The 24277-nt window shown below is 37.7% G+C and overlaps 1 protein-coding gene and 1 long non-coding RNA gene across 3 annotated transcripts in view; one reads left to right on the top strand and one right to left on the bottom strand.

Annotated features, from left to right (window-relative positions):
* Positions 1–24277, bottom strand: part of LOC131682957 (cartilage oligomeric matrix protein) — a 1738261-nt gene that overhangs the window by 557166 nt on the left and 1156818 nt on the right. The gene's annotated exons all lie outside the window — the stretch shown is intronic.
* LOC131682961 (uncharacterized) lies at positions 5468–7120 on the top strand. Its single transcript, XR_009304284.1, has 3 exons — positions 5468–5640; positions 5696–6170; positions 6231–7120. It is a non-coding gene; the product is annotated as an uncharacterized LOC131682961 (long non-coding RNA).

Genomic DNA, 24277 nt, shown 5'->3' on the forward strand with positions numbered 1-24277 from the left:
ATGCATTCCTGCTAATTTACGCGTATCTAATATCGAAGCTCACAACTCGCGATATGCTGTCATATTGTTCCGATTATCTTCCGCTTTACGAGTCGTTCCTGATGAATTCAAAAGTGTTGTATCACAGTGTAGATTTGGGCTTCTGTTCATAATGGGAAGTGATTACCATCGTGTATCGCTTGGCACAGCTCTTCATTCAGTCTAAGAGTACAAATCTAATTGGTAGGATTGAAATGAAACAACCATCTCTATCTGATCATAAATTTATAGTTTTTGATAATTTTGAACTCAAGCCAAATGGGGTGACATATCGTTCTAAATTTACAAACTGGTTTCTCTTTACGGAATATCAAGCAAACCAATTTTATAAATATTTTCTTACAATTGGCTGCTTAGATGACTTGGATGACGTCGTGGATACGACAAACTCATACGTAGCATGACACAAAGTAGCTTGGTATTATGAAATCTACTTCTTGACGAAGATTGAGCTTGAACGATGGAAGATTGGGCATTGGGGGTAGCTTGTAATGCCCATAAGAAATGTATTAGATCTGCCGAGCGGGTTGATTGGAAAAACCAATCTCTGCACAAAGCTAGCAGGTTAAATAAAATTCTCTTTAATTCCAGGGATAGCGTTTATGTAGCGGACGAGAAGAACGATCTCAATTTCTCGATTTCCTGGTTGTATCGATAAGGAACTGTACAATGTTTACAAACCCCATTTAGGTGATTCGGATTTGTGGGCGTTAGCTTGAATATTGTTCATCACGGGTATTTTTGTAACTGGCTTGACATGTAGGACATAAAGATGGATGGTTTGCACTATATTAAATTCCAAGATGGCGACTTCCGGTTCATTAGTATTCTTGATAATTTTTGGGTATTTTTGGAACTCGCTTGACAAGTAGATGATGAAACTGGACTATTTGAACCTTTGTGAAATTCAATATGGCGACTTCCGGTTGAGTAATAAACCCAATATGCAGGTTAAATAAAAATATGGGTATTTTTGGGACAGGACTGGCAAGTAGCTGATAAAAATGAACAATTGGAACCTTTGTAAAATTCTAGATGGTGACTCTCTGCTGTGCAGTATACATTAAAGACTCGATTTTATCTGCCCACGATTTCGGCAGCCCACGATTTTGTCTACTGAGATTCTATCAGCCGATTTTGTCAGCCTACCATGAAAATCCTTCAAGTCGAATACGAGTAAATGCTTTCTTGAGCTTATTTTTCTTATCTCAAAGATTCATAAAGAACCATAAAGGGTTATAGGGCTATGTCTAAGGACTAAAGACAAATATTTTAAGTATATTAAAATTTGTTAATTTTGTCAATCTTCCCATTTTATCAGCCTAAAATACACCAAGGGGCTGACAAAACGGGTTTTCACTGTACTCGATAACCCTAACAAAATGAGTATTTTTGGAACGCGCTTGACAAGTAGATGATGAAAATGGATATTTGGAACCTTTTTGAAACCCAAGATGGCGAATTCTGGACAATGAATATTTTCGATAATCCTAACTATATGGGCATTTTTTGTAACGGACTTGATAAATAAATGATAAAAATAGATGTTTGAAACCATTTCGAAATTCAAGATGGCGACTTCTGGTAGAACAATATTCTTAATAATCCTAATATTGGGTATTTTTGCAACGGTCTTGACGAGTAGATTATGGAAATGGTAGTTTGGTGCGTTAACTCCCCCTCTTTAATGCAATGCTTCGCAACTGCAATCTTTGCTCGTCACTGAGACCTGAGGTTGTCCTCAAGGTGGTGTTCTGTCACCTTTGTTTTCCAACCCGATTACCGACTTCGTGAGGAAACTCAATGAGTTTGGATTTCTAATCTACGGGTATTCTGGTGATCACCAAATACTAGTACTGTCTCCGAGTTCACGAATACTCAGAGAAGACGATAATTTGTTATGTTTTTCTTGTGTTTTAAGTCTATATAGCCGGCCATCGCGAGTGATTTACTTTTTCCCTAAACTACAACAATACTATACTATACTACCACGGCCGGCTGTTTGGAGTTCAAATTGTTGTAGTTTGGAATCAGGAATCAGTAGCGTCTGGCTCAAATGGCACGTTCCACATGTTGATCGGAGATTTGTGCCTTGCCAAGAATCCTCTTTTCATCATTTCCTGATGGGAAGGATTGGGGAAGTGGTAAGATTAGGGGTAAGGAAAATAATGACACAGAACAATTAAAACAGAGCATTCTGCACCCCCGGAGGAATGCTTAACGATCTGCAGGTGCTGCAATAGCAGGAATTAAACTTCCAACCCCCGGAGGGATTCTGAATTTTTATTGAAGCGGTGAGCGGATATCCCAAGTAACAATTGAAGTTTTATAGCACGCTACAAGTGCAATCTAAGTTTTGTCAGTGGCTATAAATCTATCATAAAACCTCAATTGTTACTAGGGATATCAACACCATTTAGTAAACCGAGCGATTTGAAACTTTCATTTCTTGTTACAATGTCAATGTCTTTATTTTGAGTCTATTTCTATTTTTTTGGCCAAAGAAGCTAATATTTTAAGTTATCTAAATTCAAAAAATTTAGAGAGTTAGTACCATTTTGTAACAAAGGAGTATCTTGTAAAATCCTTCGTTCACGAAGGGCATCCAGGCATGTTCTTACGAAAACATATCAGTTTTTCCATTAAAGATAAGCCGTTCTGGGTTTATCATGGTCACCGCGCATGAGGTTCAAAATTAGGTGATCCATGTGAACAGCTATATCAGTGTCAGTTTGCAAGCTTTTGCAGCATAAAAATTACTACAGAAACCTCTAATCATATACTACAATACATGTAACAGTATGAAGAAAAAAAAATAACAATGATGAATTGAAAAATCGGGAATATATCCTATTTTTTAAAATCCAAATGGATATAACCCCATAATCCCCTGCCACTTCTCCAAATTACAACTCCATGACTGGTCATGCCCAAAACAATTGCAGAAATGACCATTACACTCTTTGAACACCCATCACCCTCACACAATGACCGGCCATCCATAAACCCAATGTGCCACGGATCGACGCTGAAACCACGACCACGGTGACACCAAAAATGCAGCCCCTTCAAGAGCATGCAATACAGTTCGTGATTGAACTCCAATCCACCACAACTCACGCTTCAGGCCCACTCACCCACTCGCACACGTCACAACCCTCCCCACCAAAACATAACCTACCAAAGACCACTCAACAGCAACAAAACTCCAAAACAAGGCACAACACCATGTCTTTCGCTGCACGTTCAAACCAGTCTCCACTTCAATCAATCAATTATCACACCAGCCGACTGGCACCACTCAGCCGACCCATTCAGTAATAATAGGCCGGTCTGCTCAGAAAACTCAGTAAGCTCACACTCGTCAAAGGAAACACCCATCCTCCACGAAACATGAAATCTCACTTTCCAATCAAACACACAAAAACCAGGTCAAGCACCTCTCAATCGATTAAATGAAATAATTTTAAAAAAAACTATAGCGCAACCAAACCGGTTCCAGTCCGAAACTAACACAACGAACCCAGTATATGTCTGCAACGCCCTACCCCGCACAGGCATTCCAATGTGGAACCACAACTGAAACGACCACATTCCTAGCATAGCTGTCAATTCCACAACTCAAAACAGCCCTGTTTTAAATCTAAATTGACATACACCGCCGTTCCATCCGCTGTCCAATCCAAACATGTCCAGAACCGTGCTTCAAACACACAGAGCAGGACCGACACTCAGACCAGACAAATTGGGAAACACAACCCTGTCCAGTAACGTCCAATACCCGAATTTCAAACACGAATCCCAAACCAAAAGAACCCCCGTTCAAACCGCTGCTGGGAGAAAAAATATAAATCCACAACTCCCGAACGCGTCCCTAGGTCACTACCCAACTCGAAACTCCTTCCCCCAATCTACCGAACCCGAGTGCATGTGCTGTACACTCTCTCTACACGGCTCTTAAAACGGCTCTCCTTAAGTATCCCCTCTGTATAATCCGAACAATGACCATCAAATAAATCGGGTGATTCTCCCATGCAACAACCCAAGAAGGCGAAAAGGACCATGATCGCTCTTAGTCGTCCAATAGACAACACAACAAACAACCCAAGAAAGGCCTCGATAAATAGAGGGCGCAAAGCTTAGCATATGCACCCCCACCTTTCTACACACACATCTTCAAGGACTATACTCTCACGCAGGCCAAATTCTCTTGAACCTTCACCCATTTACATTAAGAGCTATCGGACAATGATGTCGACAAATTAAATTTTTGATTTACCCACACAAAACTTTAATGGCAAATTCTTTGACTCTTAGTTACTGTGAGCGGATCAGATCAAATAAATTTAAGTTGTATTGGATATCAAACTAAATGGGTCTCCTCGCATTTACTACGAAGTAGATAAAACATCTATAACCTGCGAGCAATGCAGATGAACTTTTGGAAAACTTGAGGTCTTCAAACCAAATTCATTTATTGAATTTATTATTGGATTGTACGCCCAACACTGCCATATGTGTGTCTTGTATGGTCACGGAAGGATCAAGCTAGTGAAGATTCAAAGATCAGCCGATAACTGAAGCACAACTACTCTTCTCTTCTAGGTTCTTCTAAATATCAAAATATACACCCAAACAAGAAGCACTATGAATATAAATTGGAGGTTTCTGGTCTTTGAATCACGATTCCATACGTTGGTGTTGTTTTTGCTACATTCCAGCAGGTCCCTGTTGAGCCTACACTATTTCCATTAAATCGTAATTATTGCATTGCGCCAGTAGTTTTCCAATATTGATCCTTTTAACATGGCTGAGCCGGATTGGATTTTCTCGTGATTTTTTTCTCAGTCAATGCTACCTAAGCGGAAAATTACAAACAAATAAATAATTTCTCACTGAAGGATTTCAATCAGCATACCTTAAGAAATCATTGAATTAACATGTTTCAAATGTTTCTTTTTATTTGATGTAAAGTGTAACAGACCGACTAGTACAAATTTTCCACTATAGTATTTTGGCCAAATTGTTTTTTTAATCTAATTTAACATCTAATCAGTAGCTAATCAGTGCAATGTTATGCACAAAAACAATTACACATCACTAAACTGTTTGCTTCCCTTGGATTTAGAGTTAAAAAAAATCGTGCAAGCATGCTACTGAGCATGCTCAGGTATTTACTTGGTTTGCTCAGCTTTTGCTGAGCATTTGCTCAGGATTTATTATTTTATTCATACGGAATCAGATGTTCGAAAAGCAAATGCTCAATTTGAGAAAGCAACTGTCAAAGCAAAGTTTTATTCATACCAACTTGAGTAAATGCTCAACGCAGCTGCTCGACTGCTCGAATCTCAAGAAGCTGAGCAAATGCTAGTTTTTATTCATACGGCTTATTAAGCCGTATTAATAAAAGTTAGCATTTGCTCAAGACACGTTTACTCTGCTCGATTCTGAGCAAAGTAAACTCTCGTAGCATTTGCTCAACTTGGTATGAATAAAAGTATACTTTACTCAGGTTGGACTTTAGCAAGTTCGAATTTCGAACATAGCTTTTACTCCGTCAATATTCTGCCATAAATGGTTGCTCCAAACTGAATTGAAAAGGTAAGTGGAAAAGTTTTTCGGAATATTTGATGCAGACTATACTATTTTCTTATAGACTTGATCTACGCCGTGTTAAAGTTAAGATAAACCATTCTTGGTGGAGAACCAGGTTGTTCTCACGCCGCGCCGTTGCTGCAATTGCAGATGATGCTGCTGTGCAGAAACAAAAAATATGCCTTCGTTTATCAGAGATAACACAATCCAGTTGCGTAAAATAAGTAAACCAAGCAGGATCAAAGGAAAACAGTATGTATAAAATGTATCGAAAAAGCCTGCTATCAAAAAATAAGGTGAAGTGCTATGTTGACGGCTTGAAATGGTCCATGAACTGCACCTGCGGAAGTTTACAGCGATTTACATTAGCGAACCAATTCTCTTCGTGAATGCTAGGTGACTTCAGCGAAAAGAAATGTCAGAATAAGCAACTCTCCTGCTTCCAGTGTATTTGCCTGTATCTGATCCACCAGCCCCGCTATCAAGAAACCGGGGCCGAGATCGACATTCCTACAAATCCGTGTTTCAAAATACTGGTAATATCAGGTATATTCGTTCTTTAAGTGAATGTTGAACTATAGAATCATTTTTTTCAGAGCCAAAAAATAAAAAAAAAATGTTTATGCAACGATTAAAATATAGTTCTCGACGCATTCACGAGCCCAGTTAAAAATATATAGTTTTACGCCAGCAAGCTGAAAGCCAAGGGTCGCGTTTGCTAATGAAATGAAGATGTCGATTAAATAGCGCAGTTTTATTGCATAGTGTAGTGTTATTTCATAGGAGCTACAGAGAAATCACGTACTGTGCTACCAGATTGTGTGGAAACAATCGCCAAACTCACTATCTCGGATGACACAATTGCCATCATATACTTTAACCACACAAAAGGCATCAGTAAATCGAGCAGCAGTCAGCGCAAATTAAACAGCTGGTTTTCATACGATCGGAACATTCACACAGGCAATGCATTCAAAAGAAAAATTTTAGTTACGAAATTTATGTCAACCCGTTCGGAGATTGGTCTACAAAGCATGGAACAGTTTTTTACTTAATGAATATCGGCCCGGTATTCCTATTTAGCAATGCAGTTTGAACGAAAACGATCACTTGTGCTACCGAGGGCTCTTCCCTACAACCAAGTGATAATGTAAAAGTTACGGAACTATACGTGCCATCAGTTTACTGGTATCAGCCAGGATAGTGAGAAACCTGAGAGAGAATTGAAACAGCAGTATACTGCCCAAGTAACTAATAAGCATGCTGAATGCTTCTTAACGGCTACTTGATAAGCATTTAAGTCGTTTTAAATGCTATTTAAAAGTCGCTTTTGGTAAAATATACGGCTACATTACTATGAAAATGCTTTTTTACTACTGTTGTGCACTCAGAATGCTGCTTACTGGCAAGAAGTTTTTAAACAGTTTTTCAAATGCTGATTAACAACAGTTATGCATAACGAATGCCAGCATACTGCAAGAAGCATCCGGAATGCAGGTTTTACGCTACTTTACTGCATACACTAATGCTTGTTGGTTACCTGGGTGCCCATAATCGCAAGTCAGTACCATGTTCTATGGAATTCCCTATCTACATGGGACTGACTTGAGATTATAGGCAGACCGTTATCGGAAACACTTAGGGCCGATTTTTTCACCCTCGCTTAATTTTTAAACCAGGTTCACCAGTACGTTTAAACCTGGTTTAAACGCGAAGTGAGGGTGAAGAAATCGGCCCGTAAGCAGCACGTGAAAATATATTTTTGATTAATGGAGTACCCCAGCAATAGATGCTTCAGTTTCGAAAGTCGAATGCTTTATCTTTTTTTTTTTGATTTTATCAACGACACTTTACTCCGGCGGGAAAAAACGCTTTATCGCTTTCATATATGTAGATCAGTGGTTCTCAACCTTTTTCGTACCACGGACTCCTTAGAAATCACCGTGGGTTGTAGCGAACTCCCACGAATAAATTCGTTTCAATCTGTTTGGAAACAAGACTTGAAATTTCAATTTCCACTCGGGAAAGATATTTTTCTTCGCGGACCCCCAGCAACGGTTTCACGGCCCGCTAGGTGCTCGGGGGCCCAGGTTAAGAAACACTGGTATAGATGATGCCTTGAAAGTTTGTCAAAGTTAATCCAAATGTTGATTAATACGATACACTCAGAAAAATATTGGTAAAATTTGGAATCTTAGAGAAACACAACTAAATCATATTGTTATTTTCGAAGTACCACTTTTATGTTAATAGGAAATGTGGATTTGTTTGAAAGTATTGCTTTTAAACTTACAATATAAGATTTTTTACGCTAAGAGCGAATAACTCCAATACGTTTTTCATGTGAAAATATGACAATATTGTTATTGTTCAATAGTTTTGAGATGATTATCAAAATACGAGAGCAGTTATATTAAAATATTTGGTAGTATTTCTACATATTACGTATATAGTAATGCTCAGGGACACATGAAATTCATATCGGTGTTAGGCGTGCAACGATAGCTGGTAATATATTAAATTAACATTGTAGCAATAAGGTCCGTTGCGGGAAATGCGGTGGGAATCATGAGAATGATTCCTGTGGATGTCCATGAGTTATTTACAAGCTGGAAATCCATGAGTTACTTACAAGATGGGTGCAACATTTGTTTCAACCTGGGAGCTGTCCATTAACCACGTAGAAAAAAAACTCAGACATTGCAGAGTTTAAGCTCTGCTGCAATAGGAATAGAAACGATAACATGTGTTACGATTTTTGCCTTTCTCATATAAAGAAAGGCTATGTAATCACTGTAAAAATCGACTTTTTAACCGAGGCCCGGAGGGCCGAGTGTCATACACCATTCGATTCAGTTCGTCGAGATCGGCAAATGTCTGTGTGTGTGTATGTATGTGTGTGTGTATGTGTGTGTGTATGTGTGTGTGTGTGTCATTTAAACTCACACAATTTTCTCAGAGATGGCTGAACCGATTTTCGCAAACTTAGTTTCATCTGAAAGGTATAACGCTCCCATAAGCTGCTATTGAATTTTTAGTTGATCCGACTTCTGGTTCCGGAGTTACGGGTTGAAGAGTGCGGTCACACAGCAAATTCCCATATAAACTGGTACCACCATGATGTTCAAATGATGTAAAACATATTAAAATTGATGTAACATTACTCTAGTTTGCGGGTCTGGATCACTAATGATCAATCAAAGTAGCTTTGACCACATTGGCCACCTATGACGGTTCATGACGCCCCCGGGGAACCCGCCAAGTTCCTAAGCTAATATCACACCCATTCCCCAACGAATTCTTAACCGATTTTTACAAACTTGATTTCAAATGAAAGATACAGTAATGCCATTGACTGCTGCTGAATTTCATTCGGTTCTGACTCTTGCTTCCGGAGTTACAGGGGTGTTAGTAAGGATACACTGGAATTTCCCATATAAATCGGTACAATCGTAATACCTCAGAGGCTAAAAACTATTGAAATGGTCACCAAATAACTTCTAATCGCAGATCTAGATCACTGATTGCCAATCAAACATTCTTTGAATATATTGTCCACTATCGACGATTCCGGAAATCCGGAATTCCGGGCATATTCCACAATTAAAGTCAAATCGGTTCTTCGGTGATGACTGAACCGATTTTCTCAAACCAAGTCTCAAATGGAAGGCAAAATAGGCAGTTGAGTATTGCGTCGCCACCCCTCCCGCCCGCCTTGCCCTTACACCTCCCTCCTTCATCACTCCCCTCCCCTTGGACCACCCTCACGCCCGCATTTCCTTCATCCACCCCGTATACCGAAATAAGATAAAGGATTTCTGACGCATCCTCCACTTCCACTCTACTAACCCTACATTCCCTCCACTTTCAAACCCATTCCACCAACATTTCAAAATATAATCATATGAAGATAACATTGAACTCATGCTGATTAAGCTAATTAAATATTATTCTTTTGCCTTTCTCATATAGAAAGGTTATGCAATTGCTCCAAAAACCGACTTTTTAACCGAGGCCCGGAGGGCCGAGTCTCATATAACATTCGACACAGTTTGCCGAGATCGCAAAATATCTGTCTGTATGTGTGTGTATGTATGTGTGTATGTGTGTGTATCTATGTATGTATGTATGTATGTATGTATGTATGTATGTGTGTATGTGCGGATTTGTTAACAAAATGTCCACATCGGTTTCTCGGAGATGGCTGAACTGATTTTTACAAACTAAGATTCAAATGAAAGCTATAATATTCCCATAGGTTGCTATTGAATTTCATTTTCAACCGACATCTTGTTCCGGATTACGAGTTGAAGAGTATGGTTACAAAACAAAATTTGTTGATTTGTCCACATCGGTTTCTTGGAATTTTCTGAACCGATTTTGACAAACTTGATTTTAAATGAAAGGTCGATCAGCTGCTGTTGAATTTTGTGAGGATCCGAGTTCTGGTTCCTGAATTACAGGGTGATACGTACGATCACGCAGCAAATCCCGATTCTAACGAATTCTGCGATGAATGTAAAAAGGTGAAATTTTTTCCAAAATGTAAACAGAACTGTTGAATTTGTAGATCTAGGTCACCAACAGTCATTCAAAGTCTCTTTGGCCACACTGTCCACCATCGACGGATCCGGAAGCATCCAAATTCAGAATAACGGTTATATTGGTTTCTCGAAAATAGCTAGACCGATTTGATCAACTTAGTCTCAAATTAAAGGTGTTGCGTCCCCGGAAACTGATATTAAATTCCATCTCCATCCGACTTTCGGCTCCGGAGTTACGGGTTGTGAAGTGCGATCACATAGAAAACTCCGATTCAAACCGATACCGCGATGAATGCAAAAAGGTGCTCTTATATATACTTACCAAGTGTAATAAGAATGAAAGATATTTCCGTAATGTTATATTGTACGAACCAGCTATTATATCATAGTTTGGAGAAATGAGAAAGGCACAATTGCACCTCTAGGTGGATTAAAACAGGTTTTATAATAGTGACGATGTAAGTCGCATCTGTGCATGGAAAAGGGGTTATTTAATATCTAACAATGAAGAAGGAAAAATTTACATCCTACTACTTGAACTCTGTCTTCATCGAGATTCTAGAGATAATGGAATGTAATTAGTCGCGATCTACTCGATCTAGTCTTCAGCGGTGAACAGGTTAGTGGCGAACCTTTGCACCTACCGGCTGGCCTGTCTAGAAGATTAAACTCGGCGGGTCAGCCAATAGGCGCAAAGGTCCGTCGTTGGCTGTTCGTCATGACCTACTCACTCTAGTCCACGGTGGTAGGACGAGCCTGCTCAGGAGTTACCCAGTAGGCTGTAGAGTCCTGCGATTCTAACTGAAGCGCAACGACTTGCTCACATTTTCGTAAGCAATCCGTTAAAAATTTAAGTTTCTGAAGTTGATGAAACAAATGTTTACATTATTGTAAAGTTTTTTTTCTTGTTTATTTGATACGGCTCAATGCGTTAGCATCACTGAGCCGTGGGATAAGGGCAGATCACTCTAAGAATGTATAACAAATTTGCATTAATTTAGAAAAAATGCATTTAATTTCCATTTTTGCATCAACTTTGCAATCCCTCACAGAAAAGTTTGTTCAACAAACGTCCTACGCCAATCCATTTTGATCGAAGTTTTGTTGAATGTAGAGCTAGTTTTTGTAGGGTTTTTACGTCTTACACGCAACGCAAAATACATTACACGCAACGGAAAATACATTATGAATTTGTATTTTGATGGAAATAAATGCATTTAATTTCGCTGATTTTTGGAAATGCATCGCAAGTGATCTGTTCCTTGGCCATGGGTCTTTTAATATTTTTACAATATGTAAAAACTAAAATTAACTTTCAACTGTCCATAGCACAGTGGTCCCAAAGAGCAAAAAAAGGGGTTTTTTAGATAGCGTCAAAACGATTGACTTTAGCAATATTATGTCTTTGAGAAAGTTTCTTGGAGTAGTACTCCCCTTCTTTCTGTTTTATCGGATTGATGATTAATCCCCTTAATAGTGAGTTACGAAATTTATTTTCTTCAATAATTCAGATAGACAAATACTTAAATCAGAAAAGTTGTAGAAAAACTCGTTACAAACATTTTACCTGAAGACTTCAACTCTCTAACTTTTGAGCTTTTTGAGATATGGGACATTATTTGTAAAATGCCCCTTAAAAACTGTTTTTTCATCATAAGTTTTCTTCTAGATTTATTCCATTATATAAATGTTCTAGAACATTGTTTAGACTATAAAACTGCTTTACTTTTCCGAAAACGGAAACTTGCTATTGCTAGTATGTGTGGAGATATTCACATTTTTGATTGAAAATAGCTCTTTTTCCAATGCCGATAACTTTTAAACGGGCAAAAACGGGCAAACCACCTTGTAAACAAATTAAAGTGCGAGAAAAGCACACCAAATTCTGGAAAAGCAGATCTCCCCAAGGTGGCCCTCTGTTAGTTGTGCCTTCAGGTAAAATATTTGTAACAAGTTTCTCTACAACTTTGCTGAAGTAAGTATTTGTCTATCTGAATTGTAGAAGAAAATAAATTTCGTAACTCACTATTAGGGGGATTAATCATCAATCCGATAAAACAGAAAAAAGGGGAGCTCTACTTCAAGAAATTTTCTCAAAGACATTATATTGCTAAAGTCAACCGTTTTGGCGCAATCTAAAAAACCCCTTTTTTGTTCTTTGGGACCACTGTGCATAGGGTCTTGTTGACGCAGCTTGCTGCTGCGTATTGAGATCCTCTTCCTTAGTGGTGCGTTGTGTTCCGCACCTTGAGGCTCATTCGGTCCGTCTTCTTTCGCGGTTTCGTTCACGTTCATCTCGTCATCGGTACTGCATTCATGATTCTCACTGTCGGATGTTCTTGTTTGTTTCTTGTACTTCCGGGTCGCTGTTGTAAATTCTTCTTCATCGGTGTTTGATTCTTTATTGGTGGTGTTGGTTGTTGGTTTGGAGACATTTGGTATAATCATTGTTGCTTCGATGTTGGTAATGGCAGTTGGTTTAGTGGTACTGGGCCCGAGCTCAACGTTGGTATTTGGTGCTGCCTGGTCAGCAGTCGTTGATTTACCAACCGGTTGTGGTTTAGCATACGACGACTGTATACTGGCTTCGGTCGTAGCAGGGGCAATTCCTTTAGCAGCCTCTGTGCAAGGTTTTCGGTGGTGTAGCGGCTGATCGCAATATTGGCACGTAGGAATCTGCTCTGGGTACGTGATTAGTGTTCGTTGAGAATGTGCAATACCTTGAGGGCATCTGCCTGAGATGATCAAGTAGGAGGGAATAGGTTTTGTCGGTCGCATTCTCACTACACGAACACTATTGCGAAGTCCTGGGAAGAAATACCTCCAAGTATCTTCCTTATCACTATCTTCCTCACCGTATTTTGCATTAGTTGTTTGATAGCGGCGGAACTAGTACGTGGTGCCAGGTCATGTAGCTTTATTTCAATACTGTCATTATCAATATACGTTGGGATACTGTATAAAATGTCATTACATTCGACGAAGTGTTTCAAGTTGTTCTGCGTAGCGAATGATTCTGCTTCACTAATGTTTTTAAACGCAATCAGTACATCATGCCGTAAATGATGGAATTGTACAGCACTAACTTCTGCTATGTTAAGATTCATATTCAACTTCAACAATTGGTCCACTTCACAAATCGATAGTCTTACCGGACATTTCGAGAAGTCAACAGCAACACAGTTTATCCGCAACGGGATATACTCTTACTTTGCACTGTCACTCATTGTTTGTTCACGTTCCACACACTAGGTAGAAGCTGAGACGAGACATGCAGATAGCAAAAAAACGAACTTAAAATGCAACCAGTCCATTTAAACTATGTGAAGCAAAAAGAAAGGCTGTGTGAGACAAACGATAAAATAAACAGAAAAAAGAAAAAGAAAACATCTATCGGCAAGTCCCGTCCCAAGGTAGAAGGAATCAATTTTTGCTTTTGCAAATAGACAAAGCGGCGGCGCCCGGATAAATTTGATCCCTTGGCCTGCTATAGCAGCGGAGTGATTTATAGCTTCTGAATTGAGCAACTGATTATTATAAAGTTGAGTTTAGTTGAATTATGTATTTTTTATTAATTTAATGGATCTATCGAAAACTGCAAAAGATTCATTGATAAAGCCAAACATGATATCTGGTAACATACCGTTCGTCTAAAGCAAAGTATCGAACCTAGCCTGATCTAAAAACGAAATCAGCATATCCTTTTAGTATAGAAGGTTTCGATAGTGACAATCGCATATTTTTTAACTTTATTAACTTCCATTGTACTGAACTTAATGTCTTATTCCTGTACTATTCGATCAAAGATGGGAACAGGATTCTAGTTTAAGGGGTTATCAACCTTTCCTTTCCTTTAAAAAATACGATAATATTTGCTTCATATGAAAGTCAAATTTTTCTTGAAATCTGAGAAAAAGATTGAATCGCTTCAACTAGTTAATTTACAAAACCTAGTACCAGTTAACAGTGGAAAGATTCGCAGAAAGCAATTTATACATGAACGTGTCTACTAAGCTAGATACAAAGACCACCGGAAAAATTTATATTTTTGCAAATTCGTTGAATAAACGGCCCATTCTACATCATCCCAGTAATCCTCGTCGATAAAATAGAGAAAAGAACTGGAAATGTAGCACGAATGTCAGTGTAAATATCGTTTACCAGTGAACTTGAACAAAATCTTCGATTTAGGGGTTTCTGCACTCCATGGTTATGTGTACGCGTAGCAAGTGTATGAGAAGATTGTAGAGCTGTGGCCTAAGACTATGCTACCTGAAAATCTGCAATACTTTACCACAGAGAGCAGACGTCCATCTTCAGTATTCAACTTGTGTAAAATCTCTAACGGTTTCGAAGGTAGTTGGGATATCCAAACCAGGTGCGCTACTGTCGTCATGTTTTTTTTGTGGCTGAGTTCAACAGAATTGACAGCGGTTATTCCTCTACTCAGTCAAACTAGTCCGGAACCAGTTCGGACATCCAGCATGAATTCCAGCTCAAGTGCATCAACCGATAGAGTCAGAATCTGTTTTTTTTTTAGCAATATTCCATATTGAATCCATTCAGGATTTCGAACCGGTTCCGGAATGGATTTGACGGATAGGTTGGTGTGGCGGCGCTAGTGTTTATCGTATATTATTGCGAATCTTTTCTAAAATCCACATCGTGACATTTCAGCCATGCGCCAAATTACGCGCATGTTCACTTTGCATAAGTGCAAGCGAAAAAACGGTTAGACATTTTTGTTTCGTTCGCACTTATTTATGTCACATATAGCAACAAATCGACGAAACGCTAGTTTATCTCGAGATAGGCAATAATTCAAATGTTTACACACGTTTTTTAAATATTTTTGTTCGATCATAGATGTCTGTTTTCTGTGACCTTACTGATTCGAAGAAACACCTGGATTGTTCAACTGCTTTTAATGTTATTATATATTGGTTTAATGTATAGTTTCATAATCATATAGCTATTGTTTTGAAACATTTTAGTCTACAATTAAACCACTTATTATAAACTTTTTATTAGCTTACGAAATCCTCAACGTTAGTACAAATTATGTCAGGTTGTTATTTCACTGTTAGCAGTTTCATGCATCATGTCTGGGTTACAAGAACTACCTTTGTCACAGCAATAGATGTTCTCCCCTATGATTATCTTTGCTGTCAACGTCGATTGCTCAATTTATTCTTGTGTTTCTGAACAGCGAGTGTTTTTCCGTAGTGTACTGAACTTACAATTAACCGAACGCTCAGAAGTATTACATAGACCATAGTTACACTCCAAAACAGTGCAGCATGGTTCTTCGCTAGATGATCCATACATAAATTTATACATTTGTATTACCCATTGCATAGGGAATCCTTCCTAATAACAATCCAAATTCCTACCAAGCTTCTCCATACGGAGGAAACATTTCTGCCATCCGTTGAAACAAACAGCAGCCAACAAGCACTACTTGCAGATTTTTTTTCAAAAATGAACCTTATTCAAATTGTGGATTTACCCGTTATTCGAAGGAAACGATTGCTGTAAGTTTTTCTCTGTACTGTATTTCAATTTTCGTGAATAAAAAAAATTCTAGCATGCAACCGAGCATGCTCAGAAATATCAAACTTTTGCTTGGCATTCGCTGAGCATTTACTCACGATTTGTAACTTTATTCATACCAAATCAGATGTTCGAAAAGCAAATGCTCAAATTGAGAAAGCAACTGTCAAAGCAAAGTTTTATTCATACCAACTTGAGTAAATGTTCAACGCAGCTGCTCGACTGCTCGAATCTCAAGAAGCTGAGCAAATGCTAGTTTTTATTCATACGGCTTATTGTATGGCCGATTTGCCTACAACGTTGACAAATCATCGGTTTGTGGTGAAACATCCGAATGGGTAAGATGACACGCTGTATTTGTAAGTAGTCCGGTAGCACCGTACACGCAAACGTTACACGAATGCTGGTCGATGGCAAAAACTGTTAGTCTTCTAGTGAATACTGCGCTAGACGTCGAGCTTCCAATACGGCAACAGTGGGAATATTTCGTTTCTTAAATGATATGGTGATGATATGGTACTACCATCTATTGCAGCAGAAACACCGTTCATGCAATGGACTGATCTCCCAATACAACTTGATCAAACATTATTCACTGGTCCCTTTCAACTAACCTCTGTATAAAGGGCCAAAAAGTAATAGATTGGTCGGTCAGCAAAGTCGCCGACACGTACCACAGGGGAGTTGAGAGTCTCCTTCCAGAGTCTAGATCATGAGAGCCAATCATAATGCAAGCCGTTGTAGTGGTGAACAGCCCCAATAGATGGGGAGAAGAGCCCTCCCTCTGTCCACCGCATGTTACCAAACAGGAGTTGGCATTTCCACTCTCCTAGTCCATGCAGCTTCAATCGGGTGCCCTGATTGTCCCGCCCAGCTCCCAAATAAATTCAAAAATGAAATAAAAAAGTAAATATAAAACAAGAAGATAACTGCATGTAAAATAAATATGTGTATACGTAGGAAAATAACTAAATAAATAAATACATAAATAAATAGCTCACCAATATATTGACTAGAAATCCTTTGCCGTAAGTGTATTGCAATCTAAAGCTGCAAAACTTGAGAATGGTATCAGGAAAATTTTTCAATTACAAGAAACATAGTTAACTTATGTATGTAATATGTGGTCACTACGAACGAGTTTTATTCGTATCCTCATTATCGCCAAAAATGTCCATCCCCTCTCTATTATACTAATAATCTCTAATTTAAATTTTATATTACAAGAAGTTTATAGATATTCTATAAGGTTTATAAATATACTATACTATATAATGAATAATAAGAAAAAATATATTTAGCAGTGAAATCGTAAAACATTTTGAGCGAACATTTGAACACAGTCCCTCTTGGAAAGCTAGATAAAACCAGAAAATAAAATCAAAAGAGAAAAACGCTCATACAGCGTATGTACCGAAAGTGAATTTTCCGAATCGACTGGCACAGCTTTTCATGTTCAAACGATCGCCTTTCTCGTAATCCACAATTGCACTTCTACACGCATATGTACGCCCATAATTTTTGGAAGGACTAGAGTTGTTGATATGGCTAAAAACACGTTTTAATAATTAATATTTGACGCAGTTTCCTGGTAATGATATTCTTCTATTATACATGAAATAAATTTACATATAAAATCAGTGTGTCGAATATAGTATCTATAATGAATATTGTGTCAATCAAATATATATATTGGATTTGTGCATAAAATGTACACGTCAGCATTAGCATAAATGAATTACTATTTAATTATTATATTGAATTTTATTATTTGTGTTATCTGATTTCAAATTTCAACTTAATATGCGAAATTTGTATTGAAATTATAATTCACTATGATATACATAGGTATGCTTAAACGCTTACACATACATACACTCATGCACTCATATATACACGTATTTATACACTCGCACACACACATACAAACTTATATATACATATACATACACACACATACAAAAATAAATACCAGACCGACAACCCCCCCGAACCCCCCTCGGATCACTCCCAAATCAATCGGTAACTAGCCCTACAAACCATCTGCCAAACATGAGATTTTTCCTACAGCTCCAATGCACTCACAAGAGTTTAGAAGCTTCCATGGTGAAACATATGGAAAATTAGATATAGTATCTATAATGAATATTGTGTCAATCAAATATATATTGGATTTGTGCATAAAATGTACACGTCAGCATTAGCATAAATGAATTACTATTTAATTATTATATTGAATTTTATTATTTGTATTATCTGATTTCAAATTTCAACTTAATATACGAAATTTGTATTGAAATTATAATTCACTATGATATACATAGGTATGCTTAAACGCTTACACATACATACACGCATGCACTCATATATACACGTATTTATACACTCGCACACACACATACAAACTTATATATACATATACATACACACACACATACAAAAATAAATACCAGACCGACAACCCCCCCGAACCCCCCTCGGATCACTCCCAAATCAATCGGTAACTAGCCCTACAAACCATCTGCCAAACATGAGATTTTTCCTACAGCTCCAGTGCACTCACAAGAGTTTAGAAGCTTCCATGGTGAAACATATGGAAAATCAGAAATTAAAAATCAAATTCCAATAAAGAAAACTCCACAGTAATTCTGCATACCTCAAAACTTACGGTGGCGTAGCTTATCCTATAACGAACAGCCCTGTCGAAGAATGCATATTGATTGGAGGTTCCCTGACACAGTTATTTAATTTTGAAGACAAACGGAATTTTTTTAAATTTCCTATTCTAAGCATGTGCAAGAAAGAGAGGCACACATAACTTTATATGAGAATATATTTTTACTGCCAAATAGGATCAATTGGCAGTCCTCGACAATGCTGATCCCTACACCTTAAGCTACATATGTACAGATTTTGGGATGCACAAGATGATACTGTCATTCCTTACTGAACTCATTGCTTCCATCGCCAACCCTCCATATATTTCCACATACAAACCTGAAAACTCCCGCGAGTAAACCAGAGCTATCGGAAAAAAGCTCATACTCGACAAATGGTGTGCGAAGCCAATCACCGTCCGATTCAACAGTGTTCCGAAAAAAAGTCAAAATTGTTGCCGATCTACTATATACACATACATACACATATACACATATATATATATATATATATATATATATATATATATATATATATATATATATATATATATATATATATATATATATATATATATATATATATATATATATATATATATATATATATATATATATATATATATATATATATATATATATATATATATATATATATATATATATATATATATATATATATATATATATAAATATATATATTTGATCTGAATACTAATTTATATAGTGAATAATAAGAAAAATATATTTAGCAGTGAAATCGTAAAACATTTTGAGCGAACATTTCGAACACAGTCCCTCTTTGGAGAGCAAGACAAAAACAGAAAATAAAATCAAAAAAAAAATCGTTCAGACCGCGTATGTACCGAAAGTGAATTTTCCGAATCGACTGGCACAGCTTTTCATGTTCAAACGATCGCTCGATCGTAATCCACATTTGCACTTCTGCATGCGTACTTATTAACGCCCATAACATACAGTACTGACATTGAATCACTTTTTGACTTTTTCGCTACTCGTTATCCATCATTAACTTTTAGCAATTATTTTATATTAATGTGTGGCAGATGTTTATATTCCTTTTCTTTTCCAATGTTTGTATTTCTTCTTAGAGTTTTCCTCTTCCGAAGTTTCGCCTTCAGATATTTCACTTACATAACTGTTGTAAATTTCTTCTGTTTCCTTTTTTAGATTTTCTCTATCTCTGGCTAATTCTCTCCATGTTCTTGCGTTCATGTCTGGATATCTGTCTAAGTCTTGCTTCAGTGAGTCTCTCCATGTTAAACTTGGTCTACCTTCTTTTTTGTTTCTAAATTTCAGTTTCATAGCCTTGCGTAGTGGTGGTCTTCTTCTCTGCGAAGAATGTGACCATAATAATTAATCCTTCCTACTCTAACTCTTCTATTTATAGTTCTACCGTCTAGGAGATTTCTTGTATTGAACTTGAGTCCAACGGGTTTTCTGCAGTGATTGTATATATTTCTTAATATTAATTTCTCGTACTCTCCTAATGCAATTCTACTCTTTTTTTGTAAGAACCGCTACTTTAGTACCATAAAGCATAGAAGGAGCAATCACTGTTTTGTAAATCAGTTTCCCTAAATCCCACGATGGATGAAACTTTTTACAGAAATCTAAAATAAACCTAGAAGCCTTAACCGCATTTCTGCATCTTTGTCTATTTGTTAGTTTCCTGTTCAAGGTTGCAGTCAAACAAGCTCCTAAATATTTTATGTTTTCGCTAACTTTAAATGATTTTCCATTCAAAACAACCTCTTCTGGTAATTTTGATTTATTATTGGGGAGGCGAATCATAATTTGGCTTTTTTCATTATTTATCTCTAGCCCTACCTCTAATAACGATTTTTCGAGAATGTCCATTATTCTCTCAAGCTGTTTTTTGCTTTTGCAAACTATCAAGAGATCATCTGCAAAAGCCATGATTAGAGGCAACAGAAGACAGCCCATATCCATCAATTTCACCTCCGGCAGTTCTGTAGCTACTTTTTGTAATACATCCTGCATAATTAAATTAAACAAAAGTGGAGATAATGGACATCCTTGTTTAATTCCCTTACCGCGCTTAACTTCTTTTGAAAACTGATTTTGCCATAGAACTCTCGTTACCTCTCCTTTAATACATGTCAAAATTCTGTCTACTAATCTTGTTGGTACTCCTAATCTAATTAAAATTCCTTTGAGGCTTTGCAGTTTTACGGTATCGAAAGCTTTTTTAACCCGTGTCGGCCTGAGTGAAAGAAAAAAATTCAAACTAGTGCCATGCAGCAGTTTTTAGCAGTATCGACTTACTTTGGATTTTATTGGACTCGTACGAGTTTCTAGTTTTGATCTGTTTATTGAAATTGCCGGAAATGTCTACATGCCCGGAGTTATTCCGGTGGGTCACTGGGTCAGATCGGGTAAAAATGATACCAACTTCCTTTTACACCACCGTATACCCAGTTAAACGTTATCAATTTGGTTACAATTAATGTTATTCGTATAGCCCTGATTATATACATCATATACCATTAAAATTTGACCAAAAAAAATGCATAAATATTAATATCCAGGTGAGTTCCTGAAGAGGGTTCCTGCTGGAACCGGTTCGAAAGTGGTCAAACAGAAAATCATACGAATACTTCCAATGTGGGTATCAAACTTCATGATTTTCAAAGACAAACTCAGGAATGGTCATTGTTAGTAATTTTGGGAAACCCTGCCAACCTGGGGTCAGTTCCGGATATCCCCGGGGGAACCCTAGTGGTGGCCAAACACAAAACCATGCGAATACTGCCAATATGGGTATCAAACTTCATGATTTTCAAAGACAAACTCAAGAATGGTCATTGTTAGTAATTTTGGAAAAGCCTGCCATCCTGGGGTCAGTTCCGGATATCCCCGGGGGAACCCTAGTGGTGGCCAAACACAAAACCATGAGAATACTGCTAATATGGGTATCAAACTTCATGATTTTCAAAGACAAACACAGAAATGGTAATTATTAGTAATTTTGGAAAAACCTGCCATCCTGGGGTCAGTTCCGGATATCCCCGGGGGAACCCTAGTGGTGGCCAAACACAAAACCATGCGAATACTGCCAATATGGGTATCAAACTTCATGATTTTCAAAGACAAACATAGAAATAGTAATTATTAGTAATTTTGGAAAAACCTGCCATCCTGGGGTCAGTTCCGGATATCTCCGGGGGAACCCTAGTGGTGGCCAAACACAAAACCATGCGAATACTGCCAATATGGGTATCAAACTTCATGGTTTTCAAAGACAAACTCAGGAATGGTCATTGTTAGTAATTTTGGGAAACCCTACCAACCTGGGGTCAGTTCCGGATATCCCCGGGGGAACCCTAGTGGTGGCCAAACACAAAACCTTGCGAATACTGCCAATATGGGTATCAAACTTCATGGTTTTCAAAGACAAACTCATAAGTGGTCATTATTAGTAATTTTGGAAAAACCTGCCATCCTGGGGTCAGTTCCGGATATCCCCGGGGGAATCCTAGTGGTGGCCAAACACAAAACCATGCGAATACTGCCAATATGGGTATCAAACTTCATGATTTTCAAAGACAAACACAGAAATAGTAATTATTAGTAATTTTGGAAAAACCTGCCATCCTGGGGTCAGTTCCGGATATCCCCGGGGGAACCCTAGTGGTGGCCAAACATAAAACCATGCGAATACTGCCAATATGAGTATCAAACTTCATGGTTTTCAAAGACAAACTCAGGAATGGTCATTGTTAGTAATTTTGGGAAACCCTGCCAACCTGGGGTCAGTTCCGGATATCCCCGGGGGAACCCTAGTGGTGGCCAAACACAAAACCATGCGAATACTGCCAATATGGGTATGAAACCTCATGGTTTTCAAAGACAAACTCAAAAGTGGTCATTATTAGTAATTTTGGAAAAACCTGCCATCCTAAGGTTAGTTCCGGATTTCCATGGGGGAATCATAGTGATGGACAAACACAAAACCATGCGAATACTGCCAATATGGGTATCAAACTTCATGGTTTTCAAAGACAAACTCAGAAATGGTCATTGTCAGTAATTTTGGAAAAACCTGTAATATTTTGGTTAGTTCTGGATATCCCCGGGGAGCCATAGTACGAGCTCGGAACCAATTTTCTTTTTCTATCACATATCGTCAATTGCGTTGATTCATTTGGTTTTGTACGTATCAACTCGAATAACTATGCAACCGATTTCACACATACACACACTACTTTGTTTTCTTCCAGCTATCATGTGTAAAACTGTCATTCAATTTAAATATTTCAAATAGCTTGCCTAAAGTTTTTATACTGGTACTGAAATACTCTGTGCCGCTATAAAATTTATTCCTCAGACATACAAAGCAGATTGTGCGAGTTCCAGCGCGAGAATAATCTGACCGAAAAGCTTTGATTTGTTTTCATCCACCTATCAAAACATTATGACAGGAGGAAAACACTAATACAGTTACAGGTTGCAAAATACTCTAATAATTTTGATTCAAATATCATTCACATGGTTACACTGTGTCCATTTTCTTTTTTGATTGTTCGGTCATTGTTCTCACTCTCATTCCGGTACGAACACAGCGATAAGATGAACAGAAAAAATGCAGTTTCCGCATATGCACGAGCCTTACGATACTGTGTTGTGGTGTTAGTGTGCATTCGTTCGAAGATATTACCAAACTTAGGTTTCAATTTTGTCGATTTGAACAAGGCCTAGAGGAGTAAGATTGCACTGAAGTTACAAAGAATAAATCCTGTGCATAATTGAGTATTGGTGAGCACGTGAGTCACGTCATCCCTGGGCATATCGCTGAAAGTGTGTTTGTGCTAGTCGTGTAATCGAATCATCATTCATATTCACAAAGAACTGTCATCATTATTTTCTGCTCGCGCTTCATTCGGGAAAACAATTTGTTCTTGTGAAAGAAAATGTATAGCGATACTTCAGAGAGTGAAGAAAATTTCGATGAATCGTCGAATGATGAAACCGTTTCGGATATTTATTCTCAACACTCTTCAACAAGGTAAGTAACTATGTCATGTGATAACGAGAACAAATAAATAAAGCAGATTGTATGTGAACAGTGAAAATGATAGTTTCGGTGAAGATAATATTACCACAGATTATATTGGTAAAGACGGCACCAGGTGGAAGAGATCTCCTTCCCTGGACAGACCGCTGCCAGGTGATTTCGACGAATCGCAACATGGGTTAACGGAAAACTCATCTAAATTTTCTACCGCTATGGAAGCCTTCCAGCTATTTATCTCAGATGAAGCAATACAGATAATGGTCAAATTCACGAATCGCTTTGGTATCAGAAAAAATAAAAAATGGAAGATTGTAAATGTACCGGAAATGAAAGCTTTTATTGCTATATTGATTGCCGCAGGACGATTACATCAAAATAACCTAAATACGCACTTATTTTGGGATTCGGACGATACATGGACAGCATCATTTTTCAAAATTGCTATGTCAAGAGACAGATTCAAAGCTATATACAATAACTGGAGGTTCGATGACAAATCAACTCGTAAAAGACGCTTTGCTAAATCGAAAAATAAGTTAGAGCCGATAAAAGAAATATACAACGATGTGGTGGAGAGATGTGTGAAAAACTACAACCCAAGCAAAAATCTAACTATAGATGAAAGGCTTTGTGTTTTCAGAGGTATGCATATAACATTTGAGAATACAAGTGTTCACTGTGACGCAACCAATACCCAGAATTCAAGATTGATTTCAAATTCACCATTTTATAGAAGCCATATTTATATTTTCAGGTAAAGTACCATTTCGGGTATATATGCGATCGAAGCCTGGGAAATACGGTATCAAAATGTGGTGCTGCTCTTGCGT

Source organism: Topomyia yanbarensis, chromosome 2, assembly GCF_030247195.1.
Source record: "Topomyia yanbarensis strain Yona2022 chromosome 2, ASM3024719v1, whole genome shotgun sequence".
NCBI classification, from domain to species: domain Eukaryota; kingdom Metazoa; phylum Arthropoda; class Insecta; order Diptera; family Culicidae; genus Topomyia; species Topomyia yanbarensis.